This window comes from Elephantulus edwardii, unplaced genomic scaffold (genome assembly GCF_000299155.1).
Source record: "Elephantulus edwardii isolate Elephantulus edwardi_28Jun2011 unplaced genomic scaffold, EleEdw1.0 scaffold00094, whole genome shotgun sequence".
Lineage (NCBI taxonomy): Eukaryota > Metazoa > Chordata > Mammalia > Macroscelidea > Macroscelididae > Elephantulus > Elephantulus edwardii.
In genome coordinates, this window is record NW_006399844.1 from 4,990,011 (window position 1) to 4,999,374 (window position 9,364).

Below are 9,364 nucleotides of genomic sequence, written 5' to 3' on the forward strand. Positions count from 1 at the left end.
TGTCCAGCCTCAAAGCACAGGGTTGGGATAAGACTGAGAAAAACCAGATAAATTATGTATACTGCATTGAAACAGATGAGGGAGAGAATAATTTAAAAGCGATATATGATAGGGTATTATGGTTATCACAGAGTCCAGAACTAAGGTTGCATAGTGGAGTGTACTTGGTGCGGTGGGAGGGTGCAGGGGGATTGTATACCAAAGAAGGAATTTTTCTTTTGCTTTTCAAAGAGAGGAGTGAACTGGGTGGGTGGGGGGGTTGGAGGGGAGGGCTGGGCAGGAAGAAAACTACAACAATGAATGAATGGAAATCCAAAATCTCTGTAAATGTTCATTAAAAGTAATGAAGTAATTTTTTTAAATAAAATTGCCAGTGAATAAGCAAGACAGAGCATGCTGTCAAGAGGGGCCGGCCCCTGTAAGTGACATCACACGTAGAAAAGTAGAGAGCCAAACAGAGGGAGATGCTCGAGGAGATGGTTGACACACTTAACAGTGCAGGTAAGCACAGCAGAGGGAGAGGGTGGCCCTAACCTGACGAGCTTCCATTCTGCTGTGCACAGGGTTGCTGAGTCAGCCCTGGCAACAACCTAAACACAACAACCAAACTTTAGTTGTACTTAGCAGGAGTCATAGGAGGAAATCAAGCTCAGATGTAGAAATTTCGAAGCTACATTTTGGATTTTAATATATAAAACATTAAAAAAAGATAAAAGGTAAATGTAATGCTTATGGAGTGTTTCTCTATAGGAGGATATTCACTCACCGTCATTCAGTTGGTTACAACTCAAAGAGACTCTCGCTCAGGTCTGAGGCTTGAAATTGCAAGAGAGGAGACTGCCCATCTTTGTACCACTGAGCTGCTGGTGGATTGAACTGCCAGAAACACGCAGCCTTTGCATTAGTAGCACAATTCACTATGTACATCTCCTGTTGCTTTTGTTAAGTACTGTCCGGTATGATTCACATTTATCCTAAGAACAACTGCTCTGAACCCTGTCCTATCCTCACTGTCTCTGACACTCTCAATCCCATTACTTCAATCACTGTGTCAATCCACGTGGTTAAGGGTCTTCCTCTCCTTCACCATCCTTCCACCTTCTCAAGCATGATCTCTCTCTCCAAAGACTAATTTCTCTTAGCAACAGGCCCAAAGTATGAGAAATGAGGCTTCATCATCTTTGCCTCCAAAGAGCCCTCTGGCTGCACCTTTTCTAAGACATAGCTGTTTGTTTTGGCAGTCCATGGAAACTTCAGGGCTCTTCTCCAACACCACAGTTGAAAGGGATCAATTCTTCTGTCATCCTTAGTCATTGCCCAGCTCTCAGATGCATACCATGTAACTAAAGAGACCATGACATGAATCAGGAGCACTTTAGTCCTCAAACTAACATCATTACTCATCAATAATTTGGAGCAGTTCCTGACTACAGACTTTCCCAGTACAGTACATCTTCTGATCTCCTGACTGACTGTTGGTACCAAGCACATTAATTGTGGATTCAAGTAAGATGAAGTTAACAGTCTCAATCCTTTTTCTATCCATCATGATGTTGCCTGTTGGTTCAGTTTCAATTTTCTTGATGTTGAGATGCAATCCATATTGAAGGCTGTATTATTTAATTTTTTACATCATGTGCTTCAAGTCCTTACTTTCAGCAAGCAAGGTTGTGTCATCTGCATAAAGAATGCTATTGATAGGAAGCTCTGGTGGCCTAGTGGCAAAAAACTGCACTACAATTCTAAAGGCACACAGTTCAAATCCACCAGATGCTCCCCTGGAGAAAGAGGGCCAATCTCCTGTGCCAGTCAAATAGGATTCAATGGTACACAACCAAAAAAAAAAATAAAACTAAAAAAGAATGCTATTGATGAGTCTTTCTCCAATCCTACTCCCATATTCTTCTTCATAAAGTCCAACTTCTAGAACAATTTGCTAAGCATATAGGTTAAATAGGTATGGAGAAAAGAAACAATGCAGTTTTAATTTTAAACCATCAAGTTTAGATATAGTTTTAGAGGTAGAGCCCAGATCAGCAGTCAGTCAAATTGCAAACATCCTTTAATAATCGGAACATGGAAGGTACAGAGTATGAACGCTGGAAAACTTTAAGTTGTGGAAAATTAAATGGAACATCGACATTCTAGCATGAGTGAGATGAAATGTCTTGGCCACTTTGAATCAGATGGTATACTATGCTGAGAATGAAAAACAGAGTACAAATGATGTTGCATCCACAGTTAAAAAAACAATTTCAAGTTCTATCCTGAAGTACAGTGTCGTGAGTGGTAGGCTATGATCCATATGCATACAAGGAGGACCTGTTAATATGACTGTTTCAAATATATACACAACATCCAAAGCAAAAGGAGATTGAGAATTTCTACCAACTTTTGCAAACACACAGTAAAAATGTACAGATAATTATTGGTCACTGTAAGGCAAAAGTTGGAAACAATGGTAGAAAGTATGAACTTGGTGACAGAAATGAGTCTGGGCATACAATTATTGAATTTTGTGTACTCAATGAATCATTCATAGCAAATACTTTTTAAAAAAAACCACAAAAAGCAATTTACACATGGACCTCACTGAGGGGCTACCCAAGGCTGAGACTGACAACATTTGCAGAAAGAATCGTTGAGGCAGCACAGTATCAGCAGTCCAGGCCAGACTGGTGCCAGCTGTGCAACAGGCCATCAGTGAATCATTAAGACTTAGAAAATGCTGAAACAGCAGCTAGGAAGGACACAGAAAAACAATCAACAAAATGAATGTAGCACAGAAAAAGAAATGGAACAAATAAATTCACCAACACCACAAAAAAGAGTGCAGCATAAAACGTCATGTAACACGGATGTAGCTAGGGGAGGTTCACACACAGTTTCAGACAATTACCAGGCATGGGAATGAAGGAATAAGAAAAATAGATAAATTGGGTGAAGGAAAAGGTAATATACAGAGGCTCTATGATCAGTAGGTCTGCACATTGCCTTATCTTGTATCATCCCGATACCCACCATGCTTTATGCCTATTTTTGGTAGTCACTGTGTCAGTCTGTCTCTTTGAGGGCTGTCTTCTCTGCCACTGATCCTCCACATTTCCCAGTAATCAGTGTTGCTCCAAGAACAAGCTTTTCTTGACTACATGCCCAAAGTATGTGAGACCAAGTTTCACCATCGTTACCTCCAAGGAAGACTCTGGTTGCACTTTCTCCAATAAAAATGAATCTGTTGTAATTAATGTGTAGGAACTATCAAATATGGAACTGTAACTACAATATTATAAAATAAAATGTACACAAATTGTTACATAAGATTGCCATTTTCATCCTAGGATATGAAACACTGTCTAAAACGTAGAGATACATGAACTCTCACTGTTGGTGGCATTGTAAAAGGCTGCAACCACTATGGAAAGTATTTGGCACTTCTCTAAGAAGCTGATCCAGCTAGGATGAGGTGTACAGCCTAAAGAGACAGCTGTGACAAGAAGAGATCCATGCATACAACAACAGCAAAGAACAGAAACATTGCAACTGTCCACCAACAGATTAAGGTACATGCAGAATGGAACAGAAAGAGAAGGTACAGAGAAGTGCAGAAGAAATACAGTCAATAAAGGTAAACATATTCAGCCTCCCAATAATAATAAACATTAATCTGCAAGTAGACACATAGATAGTCAAGATGAATAAGCATGTGCAAGGACTCCACATGTAGGCTTGGCAAATAATTATACATTCATGTGAGTATATGCTGCAAATGTATCTCTGTATCCAGCAGAGCCAACATGGGGTAGTAAGTTAAGTACACTTTTTAGTCAGAACCTGACACCAAGGGAGTGTGTTGCTTGTCCTAGGGCCTGAGAACCAGACTCTAGGAGAGTGGTGGAGGTGCACTAAGGTCAACTGGCATCACACAATCCACAAAAGCAATATTCTACATTATTCTACATTTGACTTTGGTGAGCAGCAGCTGAATCTTAAAAGCATTTTTAGTCTAAGGATCAACTATTCATCTCTATCTTTCCTAAACATGAAAAAAGGAAGAAAATCAGAGACCTAGAAACAATTTGTCCAAGGGACTAATAGACCAGGCGAACTTCAATCTCCACTATCCTGAGACCAGAAGAAGTCTTGGAGAACCTGTCCTCTGCTGCTAACCTCTCCATAGGTCCTCGGCAGAGTCGAGATACTGTAGGTTTCAACTCTCAACATATATAAATGGCTGGGCCTAACTGATCCTACAAACTAGTGGAACTACAGAAACTTAGGCTTTTAGTAGCCCTGTAAATGTGGAAGAAAACTAAACTGTGTCTCATCTTTCAGGCTCACAATAGGCCTCTAAATTGAATAAAACTAAGGAGGAACTCACCATCTAAAATAAACCACATAAGAACAAAAAGGTCAACACCTGTGTAGGGGAGAGCTTATAAGGCAGCAAACGATAGGATTGATGGAATGAGAATCACCAGAAGGAAATGGGAAGCATGTAGTCACAAAGAGGTCTTGTAATTAACGGCATTTGTGTACAGATGATTGAGTGCAAAATCAACTTGCTTTGTAAACTTTCATTCAAATCACAAAAGTAACAATAAAATCCCTTTCTAAATAGGAAAACCATGTTACTTCAACAAATGGTATAAAGTCACTTGCAGTAGTATCAACTCACTTGCAGTAGTAGTATACAGAAGGCAAAGTCACTATGTTCAGCAACAAGATCTTCATGAACAGTAAGTGGCACAACACTGTCAGCAAGAAACATTCCCGGCCATCAACCCATGCAGTGGACAGGTCATCTGCCACGTAGCACAAGGGGACAAGGCTTTGGAGACTCTGGACAATGGCAAGCCCTACATCACCTATGTTGTGGCTCTGGGCATGATCTTCAAGTGTTACTATGCAGGCTGGTCTGACACATACAGCGGGAAAAACATTCCCATCTATGGGGATGTCTTCCGCTATGCACCCAGTAGCCTGTCAGGGTGTGTGGGCAGATCATCCCTGGAACTTCATTCTTGATGCAAGCCTGGAAATTGGGCCCCACCCTCGCAACAGGAAATAGGATTGTAATGGAAGTAGCTGAGCTGACTTAACTCACCACCCTCAGTGTGGCCCACTTGATTAAGGAGAATGGTTTTGCCCCGGACGTTGTCAACACTATGCCTGGATATAGCCCCACAGCCATTGCTTCCAACAAGGATGTGAACTAGGTGGTGTTCAGAGGCTCCACGGAGGTTGGCCGCCTCATTCAGGTGGTTGCAGGGACAGCAACCTCAAAAGGGTGACCCTGGAGCTGGGAGGAAAGAGCCCCACCATCATGTCAGAGGCTGACAAGGACTGGAGAAGGCCTCCTTTGCCCTGTTCTTCAATCAGAGCCAGTACTGCAGCGCCGGCTCCCAGACCTTCTGTATAAGGATGTGCAGTTTCTGGAGCCGTGTCACCTGGGCCAGCCTGTGGTTGGTAACCTCTTTGACAGCAAGACTGAGCAGGGGATGCAGGTGAACAAGAAGCAGTTTAAGAAGATTGTTGGCTATATCCATTCTGGGAAGCAAGAAGTAAAGCTGCTGTGTGATTGATGGTGAGCCTGTAGTTGACTATGACTACTTCATCCAGTGCAGTGTTTGGAGACGTGCAACACCACATGACCATCGCAAAGGAGATCAACTTCAGACCGGTGAGCCAGGGCCTGAAGTTCAATACCATAGAGGGCTGGCAACTCCAAGTTTGCACTGGCTGCCACTATCTTCGCAGACTCAGACAATGCCAATTACTTGTCCCAAGCCACCCAGGCTTGTACCATGTGGCTCAACTGCTATATGTTTGGGGCCCAGTCCCCATTCGGTGACTAAAAGATATCTGGGAATGGCCACGAGCTTGGGACAATGCAGGCCTGTGATGAAGTGTAAATTGTTACTGCCAAGGTTTCCCAAAACCCATAAAGAGCCACAAACTGTCACCAGCAATGAACACAACCAAGAAAAAACACACAACCCATGTCTGAAAAGGAGTCCCTCCCACACAGCCTCTGCATCCAGACCTTCCTGGAGTTTGACAAATCGGAGGGATGTGGGGTGAAGAGGTTATTATAATTATTTCTTTGGTAACATGCCTTTGGGATGAAAAGCTATTGTTTACAATTATATCAACATCACACACAATAGCTAGCACCTTGGTGTTTCAGACTAAAATAATTAAAAATAGCATCACCTTTTTTATTCAGCTTGCACTGAGCAATATTTAATCAATTATAAACTATAGATATACATAAAAGGATTAAAGGGGAAAAAACATGTATTAAGAGCAATGGAATAATTTTTAGCAGACCCCATTTCAGTCTTAGCTTTACCACTTAGTAGGGACAAGATCTTGAATGGGTTCTTTATGAACTAGACTAAGTCATGTTGCCAGAAGTTGGGGAAACACAATCTGAGAAATGAAATGGTATTGCCCTTCCCACATGACTCAAGCTCAGTCAGTCCAGATATGCGCATTTTATGTACAAACTCAAAGTAAAACTTGATACCTGCCAAATGACTGAATGCTTAATCCTGTTGGAATAAATTAGAGGGTCTCCTCATTCTAAACCAAAATTTTCTACTGGCAGTTACAGGACAAAGTCCTCTACAGTTGGCCTGCTTACAACAAACAGTGACCTTTCATAAAAAGTGAAGCAGCCTGTCTTAAAATCCTTTCATTCTGGCCAACAGCATTAGCATTTTTAATAAACAAGACTGCTTTTGAGGTGAAGAGATTGAGATTGTACACAGCTTTAGTTTGCTTGGCTCCAGTCAACAGTCTTGGCATCAGCAGCCAGGAAATTAAAAGGCGCATTGCCATGGGAAAGTCTGATGTTAGGGAACTCTCCAAAGTACTGAAGAGCAATGGTGTCTCTCTGGAGACTAAGGTGCATCTGATACAGGCCATGGTCTTCGCAATCACTTGTTACGCATCAGAGAGCTGGACAATGACCAAGGAGGATAGGAGGAGAATTGATACCTTTGAGCTGTGGTGCTGGAAAAAAGTATTGAGAATACCATGGACTGCTAGGAAAACAAACAGACTTGTCCTGGAAAGGGTTAAACCAGGTGGCTCCTTGGAGGCAAGGATTCTGAGGCTCCATCTAACATACTTTGGACATGTTGTGAGGAGAGACTGGTCCTTGGAGAGGGACATCATGCTTGGGAGGGTGGAGGGACAGCACAGGAGAGGAAGGCCCTCTATGAGGTGGATTGATTCAGTGACTGGGATAATTGGGATGGGAGTGTCAGAGACAGTGCGATTGGCACAGGACAGAGCGGAGTTTAGGGCTGTTGTACATAAGGTCGCTATGACTCGCAAGCGACTCGACGGCACGTAACAACATATAGTTCCTCATTGGTGAGTCACAGCTGAAGCCTTGACTGTTTGAAACATTTAAAGCAGCTTATTTTTTTTCCCTTTTAGATAAGAGGAGGGGGAAAAAATCATCAGCCACATAAGAGCACATCTTCTGTTCATTTAGAAATCTGTATCCAAGGTGAAAGAGTTCTCGGTTGGACTCAACATCACTTCCATCCTGATACTCACCTATGCACTTCCCAAAGAAGTTAGTCTTCCCTCCCTGCACATCAAATGGATTTACTCTGAACACCTTGTTAAAACCCAGTTCTAACATTAGTCTGTCTGCCACAAATTCAAAGTTCTATGCCGTTAAGGTACAACTCATCCCAATAAGCTTCACAGGCGAGGCCTCAGGAAGTAACTCCTGCTCCATCCTAACAGCATTAACAATGACTTTTTTCCTTTTGTCTACCAGGTGTTTGAACAGCAGGTGAGCAAAGTCACAGTGTAAGCCTTCATCTCTGCTAGTAAGTTCACTGGAAAATGTGAGGCCAGGCACCAGTTCTCATTTCTTGAGCCAGAATATTGATGCAAAAGAACTGGAGAAGATTCCTTCCACTGCTGCAAAGGCTACGACACTCTCTCCGTAGGTAATTTCTTTGTTCCCAGCCCAACGCAAGGCCCAGTCTGCTGCCTTCTTTACACAGGGCATTGTTTCAATGGCATTGATGAGAAATTCCCATTCCTTAGGATCTTTAATGTGTCAATAAGGAGACTATACATTTCAGAATGTATGTTTTCCATGGCAATTTGGAAGCCATAGAAACAGCGGGCTTCTGTAATCTGGACTTCTTGGCTAAACCGCTCCACCAGGTTTTCATTCACTGTGCCATCACTTGCAGCAAAGAAGGCCAGAACATGGGATATAAAGTAACTCTCCTCAGACTTAAGGGCTTCCCAGTGCTAAATGTCTTTGGAAAGATCAATCTCCTTGGTGTTTCAAAAGGAAGCCTGAGCTTTCTTAGACATCTGCCAAATGTCATGGTATTCAACAGGAAAAACGACAAAGCCGCAGGTGTTCTCTAAGCAATGGTACAATGGTTCATCTTCAGAGCTAGGGGCAGGTACTTTAGTTTTCTCTGGCTCCAGGACACAGGCACCACTGGGGGAGGGGGGGCAGGGGGCGCGCGTTCTCTTTGTCCGCAAAGCTGAGCCCCTTCAGGGGAGAGAGCAGGAGCTGCTGGGGATCAAGGGTAGCAAGCAGAGGGGTAAGCAAAGATGGAAAGCTGGGGCAGAGCAAGAAATAGCACCACTCTTAAAAATCCACAAATCAAGTCACCCTGGCAGTGTTGTCCACAGGGAGAAGTGCTACTAACCCCAAGGCTACAGCTTCTGTGTTGGTTTGAATCCACCAGCAACTCTAAGGGAGAAATCTCATGTGTAATCCAAGACCTTTAAAAATCTGCTGGAGGGTCAGTTATGGTTTGGTTGGGTGACAATATATGGAAACATAAGATGCTCCAGAAACTCCATCTGTGCTTGCTTCCTGAAAATTATCAAGGTGTGCTGTGCCCTGGTAACTTACTAATTACCACTTACTACTGGGAGTGAAGACTGTATATGGAATGATCGTTCAAGACTAGAAAGAGACATGTTTAAATCAGGAGAGGAAGAGTCTGATGGATAACTAAAAAATGAGTGTTTAAAAAACTAGGAACTATTAAAAACCTCTTATGGCATATACTGTAAGCATCTTAAAAATGTATACCTTCCTACAGGCAGTATACTATTAGATTACTTCAGTAGACAGAAAATTTAAACATATTAGCTTCAGGACTATTTTTGGCAGTGAACTTCTACAGTATAGTAGTATTCTGCTAAGCCATCTAGATGTTTCCAGTTCTGTGCTGGCACTTACCATTTTATCTGTATTTCAGTGAGAAAAACAACCCTCTTCGTGTTTCCCCTATTTTAAAAAGTTAAGTACTAGAAATACAAATTTTAAAAAAGCAGTAGAGTCAGATGTTTCAAAAATGGT

General features: G+C 42.3%; 2 pseudogenes; one reads left to right on the top strand and one right to left on the bottom strand.

Moving 5' to 3' along the window:
• The first annotated feature begins 4,708 nt into the window (after positions 1-4,708).
• On the top strand, positions 4,709-5,912 carry LOC102847078 (annotated as a pseudogene).
• Positions 5,913-7,503: 1,591 nt separating this feature from the next.
• Positions 7,504-8,451, bottom strand: LOC102848289 (annotated as a pseudogene).
• Between the last annotated feature and the right edge of the window lie 913 nt (positions 8,452-9,364).